This window comes from Pteropus vampyrus, unplaced genomic scaffold, assembly GCF_000151845.1.
Source record: "Pteropus vampyrus isolate Shadow unplaced genomic scaffold, Pvam_2.0 Scaffold98, whole genome shotgun sequence".
NCBI classification, from domain to species: Eukaryota; Metazoa; Chordata; class Mammalia; order Chiroptera; family Pteropodidae; genus Pteropus; species Pteropus vampyrus.
In genome coordinates this window covers 3,500,729-3,507,949 of record NW_011888879.1, presented here as the reverse complement: position 1 = coordinate 3,507,949, position 7,221 = coordinate 3,500,729, and the positions used below count along the sequence as shown (strand labels likewise).

At 36.9% G+C, this 7,221-nt stretch overlaps 1 protein-coding gene across 1 annotated transcript in view; it reads left to right on the top strand.

The window, feature by feature from the left end:
- Positions 1 to 85: 85 nt before the first annotated feature.
- Positions 86 to 7,221, top strand: part of PLA2G4A (phospholipase A2 group IVA) — a 131,272-nt gene continuing 124,136 nt past the window's right edge. The window contains exon 1 of the mRNA XM_011364565.2: positions 86 to 197. The gene's annotated coding sequence lies outside the window, so the exon portion shown is untranslated. The remainder of the gene's footprint in view (positions 198 to 7,221) is intronic.

Below are 7,221 nucleotides of genomic sequence, written 5' to 3'. Positions count from 1 at the left end.
TCTGCAAGAACAATGCTTTCCCTCTCTTCCTCTTTAATTCCACCTTAAAACATCTGTTAAGACGAAAGGAAACCAGCCCACATTTTAGCCCCTCCTACCAAGGATAAGACTTAAACTTCTCTGTGGTCCCTGGCTGAAAAGGGAGCCTGACCGAAAGCATAAAGGAACCCGAAGAAGCTCATGTAACTCTGGGAACTGTAAGCTATATATTTACTTTTCCCTCCTACCCACCCCCATCCACTTCTATCTTCAGCCTTCCTTAGCTTTCAGTTTGAATCTTACTTGGGAGGAAGAAAGGACCGAGGAAAACCTCGTGTTCACTGCTTTAACAAAGCTGCACGTCCTCTGCTTTTTGAGATGACACACGGATCAGGGAACTTAATATTCTTCTAACAAATGTCAGTTTTGATTTCCGGGATCTAAATGCACTGTGGAGTCTAACGATCAGGTGTTTCCTTCACTTAGAGACGCGAAAGAAAACCAAAATTCAAAAAGGCAGTGAGGTGGCGCTTATTAGAGCTCCATGTGATGCCACCCCGTGGTTGCAGATCTCCTTACTTGACCAGGGTGCTTTGACAGCCCTAATGATCTTTAACGACCTATTTATGGTATTTATGGACTCATTTAAGATTTAATTAAAAATTAGTCCTTCCGATTCCTTGTGCAAAGCATTCCTGGGTATTTAATGTGTTGCAGTGTTATGTGGAAAGGAAGATAATATTGAAAAATTAATTGTCAAATGACTGGTATTCTGATGCGCTCCTGCCCTAAGTTATTGGACGTGCCAGAAGAACAGAGATCAGAGCGAGATACTGGAAGAAGATTTGATCAAAGAATGAAGTTAAGTTTTGAGTGTGAATTCTATTTTAGTAATTTTGTTTTCGAAGCAGCAGTAAAAAAAGCATGAAATTTGAAATAATAGAAGCTTAACAGATCTAAGTCCGCTACAGCTTATAATCATTCGAGTCGTAAATATAATGATTTTCACTTCAAAAACTAGAACAAGAAATGCTCTTCACATGGTTGATGACGTAAGCATTTATTCAGCTAAGGCAGATGGAGCGTACATTTGGATGGGTGTCAATTTCTAAGTTATGATATTTGCGTATTTAACCCTTTCAAGGAGAATTTGTGTTTGTTTTGTTTCTGTTTGTTGCATAAATGTGAAATTGTAGCCCAAAAGGCATTTGCAGGGAGTAGTGGTGAAACAAACCCTGTTAAGGGTTTGTAAATTATATTCCAGAGATCCTTAGACCTTGCCAGTCTAGTTTGATGTTGAGATAAGAAAGTTATTTGCTTCTTTCATTGAGGGGTGCAAGAGTTAAATTTTAAATGAAGCAATAATTGTGAAATGCATAGAGAAGTGTTTAATCTGCATATGCTCACAGCAACTTTACAAACTTCCTGTAAGGGAAGCACATTTTATGGGACGAGAAACTTAGAACTTGATGAAGTTTATAACATAGAGATAATTGGGCTGTTTTTAACTCATCAGTATCATTCTTAGTGTCACTTAGTGAAAGCGAAGTCATAAAACCAAATTATTTATATATTTGAAATATGTTCCAAGAATAAAAAAAGAGGAAGACAGAATTAGCTGTGGTTCCTTTTCCTCTCATATGTTCTTTATTTACCATCAGATTTTCCTCTTCTCGCTTGCAGACTTTATATCTTTAGTTATTCTCAACCTTTAAAAAAAAAACAACAACAATAAACATAGACCCTTTTATAAGCCTTATGAAAGCTATGGACCCTTCCCTAGAATAATGCGCAGATGCTCCTCCAACATACACAAATTTAGAAACAACTTTAGGAAGTTCATAACCCCCCATCCCCGAAAAAAGAATTCATGTCACATGAAAACACAGTATTTCTTAGAACTTTGGAGTTTCCTGGTAACATCAAATTAGCAAATTATTTTACTTATTAGTAAGGAACTGCCCAGCAGTGAATATTGTAACACCTGTATTGTCACTTATTCATTAGCGTTCTGGAACTCTAAGCAATTCACTGTAATGGAAAAAACTACTTTCCTAGGAATCAGGTGACCTAGATTCCAGACTCAACCCCAATAATAAGATTTACAATATTAAGCTTACCATTTTTTCTGTAACACCTGATATATATATATTTCTTATTACTAAATGCAATAAGTGAAAAATAGGAAAATAAGATGCAAGTTATTTTCAATTGGATTGGGGGATGTCTATATTCTCTGCTTTTATTCGAAAATTCTTAACGCTATTTCCCAACACGATTATATTTTATAATGTTCTCATTTATTACAAAGATAACTTATATTCGCTGTTTAAATGTAGTTAAATATAGAGCATTGCAAAGAAGAGAAGAAAAAATTACCTATAGTCCCCCCCAAGGGGTAGCTACTTTTAAAATGTCATTCATTTCTTCAGTCAATGAATGTTTATTGAGTAACTAGCATGCATCAGCACAGAGACAGAGACAGGAATTCACGTATAGACATTTGTTAATACCTCTAGACATTTTTCTGTACATGCACTCACATGTAGATATTACAAAATTGCGATCACGCTTATTAGAAAATAAACTGAGGCATATTAAAAATTTCAAGAATTTATTTGAGCAAAACTCCATTGGAAGGAGGCAGTGTCAAACCAGAAGTGGTTAGGAGTGCTTCACAGACAGGATCTCAGGTGAGAGACTTTTATAGAGAAGTGGAAGCAAAGTAAGGAAATTATTGATTGGCTATAGCTTAAAGCTTAGTTGGCGGTTTGTGATTAGTTGTCCTTAGGTTTTAGTTTTGTAACTTTGAGTCATTTACAGGCATAGGTGGTTTTGTTTGCTTACGTAGGCCGCCATGGCGTTAGAGTCACCTCAGTCTAATGGCCTTTTTGTTTAATTTAATATACTGTTCATGCTGTTTTAAACATGCTTCCTCCTCAATCATGAAATTTCCTGTTAAAATATGGTATTTTTGTACTGGTGCATTATTTCATATTCATTCATATCTTAAATATTATTGAGTCCCTTATATGTGTCGGGCACTGTGCCTATAATGACAATCTATCCATGAGCAAGATATATGGTTACATGATGATTCCTTATAAAGATTTTGTAAGAAAATTAATGTCCATGTTTGTCAAGAACCAGCTTACAAATAACGAATTTAAATTTTAGTCAATTTGTCGTCTCCTCCTTGATGATTTGGGCAATGACAGTTGGGAGAACCAAAAGGTTGGTTCTTGAGTTCTTTTCAGAGGAGGTAGTAAATGGAGCAGATAGGGTCTTGGTCTTTTGATAACATCACCTGCGTGAGAAAAAAAGAGACGTGCCAAATTTGGCTGTTCTTGCCATGTGATTATATTTTTTACTTCTCTCTGATTCTTACTCCACCCTGACAACATTCTTTGAAAACACAGTTTCTCTCTCCTGTATGCAAATAGAAAATAAGCTTAAGTAATTTGTGCTCGCCATTAGCAGATTTGTAATGCCACACTACCAGCCAAATCATTTATTTAATGTATTCAAATGACTTTAGAGAAACTCAGCAAACACCTGTAAAGTGGTCCTCTTTAGAGTTTAACAACTTCTGGATTAAAGATGATAGGCTGATAGGCCCTTTTTAGCACATTCAGTTGTAAATCCAGAGGTCCCCTTTCCTTAATCTTTCTCCTCATTGGTTTGACTTCTGGAGTCTGCAGGGAAATTTAGGTATATTAAGTAATGGGATGTTTTGAATTAGACAACAAACATCCATAATATCTGTAATTTCAGTATTCTGTACTACAGAAAGCTCATGTGTTTATAACAGTCAACTTATACTTGCTTAGTTTTTCATTTCGTAACTACTTAATTTACAACCTGATTTCTGAGTATCCAGTCTGAAAAAATATCAAAGGGCCAGCAATATCTTACATTTACATAGCATTTTGTGGATTATTGCTTAAGAACTTCATTTCCGCAATAACCTTATAAGTTAGGAGAGCAGGTCGTCACATTTTACAGATGTGAAAAGAGAAATGTTGAACCGTCAAATGGCTTGTTTAATGTTGAAGTCTTACGGTTTCCATTTTGATGCATTCTGTAAGTTTTAATTGATTGATTTGATTGATTTGTATTTTCAGTTTTGATGAGTGCTATTATTTAAAGCTGTGAACCACTTCCTATTTGTGTTAATATCAGAAAACCTATGAGGGACGATCCAGAAAGTCCCAATGCATGTTTCCATATTAACTCAATTGTTCTGCTGTTTTAATGGATTACTGATTGACCTAACAGAGGAAGCTGCAGAAATTTTTAAGAATGATTGAAAAAGTAGTGTATGATTTAGAATTTCCTATTTTGGACTTCCTTAGCATTTTATATAGAGATATGCCACTTTAAGAAGATAAAGTATATGACGTTTTATCTAAAAATACAAAACACACATTATGAGTTGTATTAAAAGTACTAATTTTACCAAAGATTTTGCTTTCATTTGGTAATAGAGCATTATAATAGAGCATTATATTATGTTCTAAGACTAACCCGCAGAGCTTATGGCTCTTTGGGGCTCTTCATAACCCTGGCAGTTGGCATAAAGCATTTGTACCAAAATGGTTACTCTGCCCTTGCATCAGTCATTTATAGGAAAAAAAAAAAAAATCATTATTGTTTTAACTTTCCAAACAAATTAGTAGCTCATGGTAAACTCCTCCTTTTCAGGGCTAAACACTTCTATTGGTTGTAAAATGGTTTATTATACATATATTAACTTCATAATAAATGATACATAGCAGATCAAATCTGATTGCTGGATGCAACTCTGCCACAAGAAACATTGGGTCAGCAAATGGCTTCTGAATTTCACTCGGTAAATTGACACACTTCCTATTTGCCCCACACTTTAATGCCCACAGCTTTAACAAGATAAGCGAGTTGAGTGCGGTACATAGGCAACAAGTTGGGTTATTAAGGAGGTGTTCTTGCTGAATTCTTGGATCTGTAATTGTGGAAGAGACAAGTTCTGCCCATGACAGATAAATGGTGTCTAAGTTTTCTTCAGGGTCTCATTTTTTTAAAATAAAAGCATCATCTATTTTGTGAAGCTTTTTACATGTAGTATTTGACATAATATTATGAAAGTATTGAGAAAGTAATCTAGAGCAATTATGTAAGAATTTATAGAAAACATGGAGAAAAGTGAGACTCATTCAGTGTCTGTAGAAATTCTTACTATCTGTTGAAATTATGTTTTAGATTGACAAATTGGCTCGGGAGGTTAATACCTTATGAGCGAAAAATTTTCACAATGAAAAGAACACTCCTGTATAAATTACAATTTTCCATGAGGAAAATAATTTCTAGATACTATTTTATGAGTATATAAAGTGTACCTAGAAAAACAGTAAGAAAGATGTATCTTTTTAATACTTAGAAAAAGAACAGGTATTAGAGGAAGAAATTTAGATAGTTCTTTTCACTTAAGAGTTTTACCTATTGGTTCAAAAAATACAGTTGCTAATGTCAACCAGGAATTATGGACCACTGGGCTGTATACATTTATTCCTTCACCAATATGTCAGGTTTTAACTAATACCGACTACACGCTAGGCACTTTGCTACATGTAGGGCATACCTGGGTGAATAAAGCAGGTGCGGTGAATTTCCTCTTGGAGGAGAGAGGCAATAATTAAGCAAACAATAAACAGATATCAAATGAAGCAGATAGACTTCAATAGTAGAGAATAACCTGAGGATGTGAAGGATGGAAAGGTTTTGCTGAGAGGTAAAATTTAAGCCAAGATGTGAGGGATGAGAAGCCATGCGTGGGAGGCGTGTGGAGTGAGAATGATATGGCTCCAGATGGGGGCTCTGGGCAGAGAACAGCATTTGTCAATAAGCCTGCAAAGAAGCCACCAAACTGGGGATTAGGGCGACGTGATAGGAGCAAAGGAAGGAAAGTGGTTCCAGAGAAACAGAGGATAGAAAAGTGAATAGAAAAGAGGAGAGAAAACAGAGGATAGAAAAGTGACAACTACGTTTGGAAATTTGGAGGTCAGTGATCTTAAGAGCAGTTTTGGTGACAGGACAGAGGAAGAAGGAAGTGGAAGTGAGATGGCAAGTGGACGGAAGTGAGAACTCTGAGAATGGACACAGAATGAGCAAAGCGCCTTTTAGAGAAACCTGTCAGGGAAACACGACATAAAAATGGAGACGCAGAGGAAAAAGGAATGTGGCATCGAGGAGGACTAACGGGTTTGCCGATCGGATTATGCAGTAGCAAGGAAAGTTCGATGATTCAGAAAAGAGAGGCATGGCCATCACAGAGTGAAGCGCTTGAGGAGAGTGGGAGTTTGTATCCAGAGAGACACGTGTGGGGCCAGGTCTTGTAATGGGAGGAGGAACTGGGCCTCCTTTTTGTACCGGCAGAGAAGTTTGCAGATTTGGTGGTGGGATGATGAGAAACTTCCTTCTGGTGCCTTCTGTTTTTTTAGTAAAGGGAGATGAGGTCATAAACTAACAGGGGGGTGGGGTGAGAGACGTGAGGGAAGGAAGCAAGTCATTTCCTAGAGTGGGAATGCCAGTTCACTAGAGAAAGACATGTAGTGTTGAAAGCCTCTTTGAGTGTTGAGAATGTGCGCCTAAAAGGAATCAGTGTGCCAGGTTATGTGGTTTTTCTCCAGCTATGTTAATGCTGGGAGCTCACGCAGAGAAGCTAGAATAGCTGAGTTCTTTAAGAGTGGGAGTTTATAAAGAAAGAGGGAAAATCTAGAACTCCTAAAAATGAACGACTGATACACTAAGCTAAAACACAAAACAACAACAAAAAACAAAACAAAATATAAATGCATAAAACAAAAATGCATAGACGTTCATGAGCTTGTGGAATACAGATCCTATCTAAGATAATCATTAACTAGTAGGAAACAGCACCGGATTGGCTTGAGTTCCAGCAGTTAGTAGGCAGGAACTGAGTCCTCGTTCCTTCCAAACTCTGGCTGGAGTCCTTACCTAGCCAGTTATGGCTAGGCCCAGTTCAGTTCTGTACTTTGGTGAATCTCGATGCCTTTACCTGTTCCAGAAGCCATCATGTTAGGTTCCGTTTTCTTCAAGTCCTAGTTGCTAGATTTATTGTTGTTGTCGTTTTAAAGTCTGATCGTTTAACAGTGCCACACCTGCCTTCACTGGATGCCTGGCTAAGTTCTTGTGTCTGGTTCAGATCACACCTCTTGGCTTTGCTTAGCTTTTGCATACTTCCCT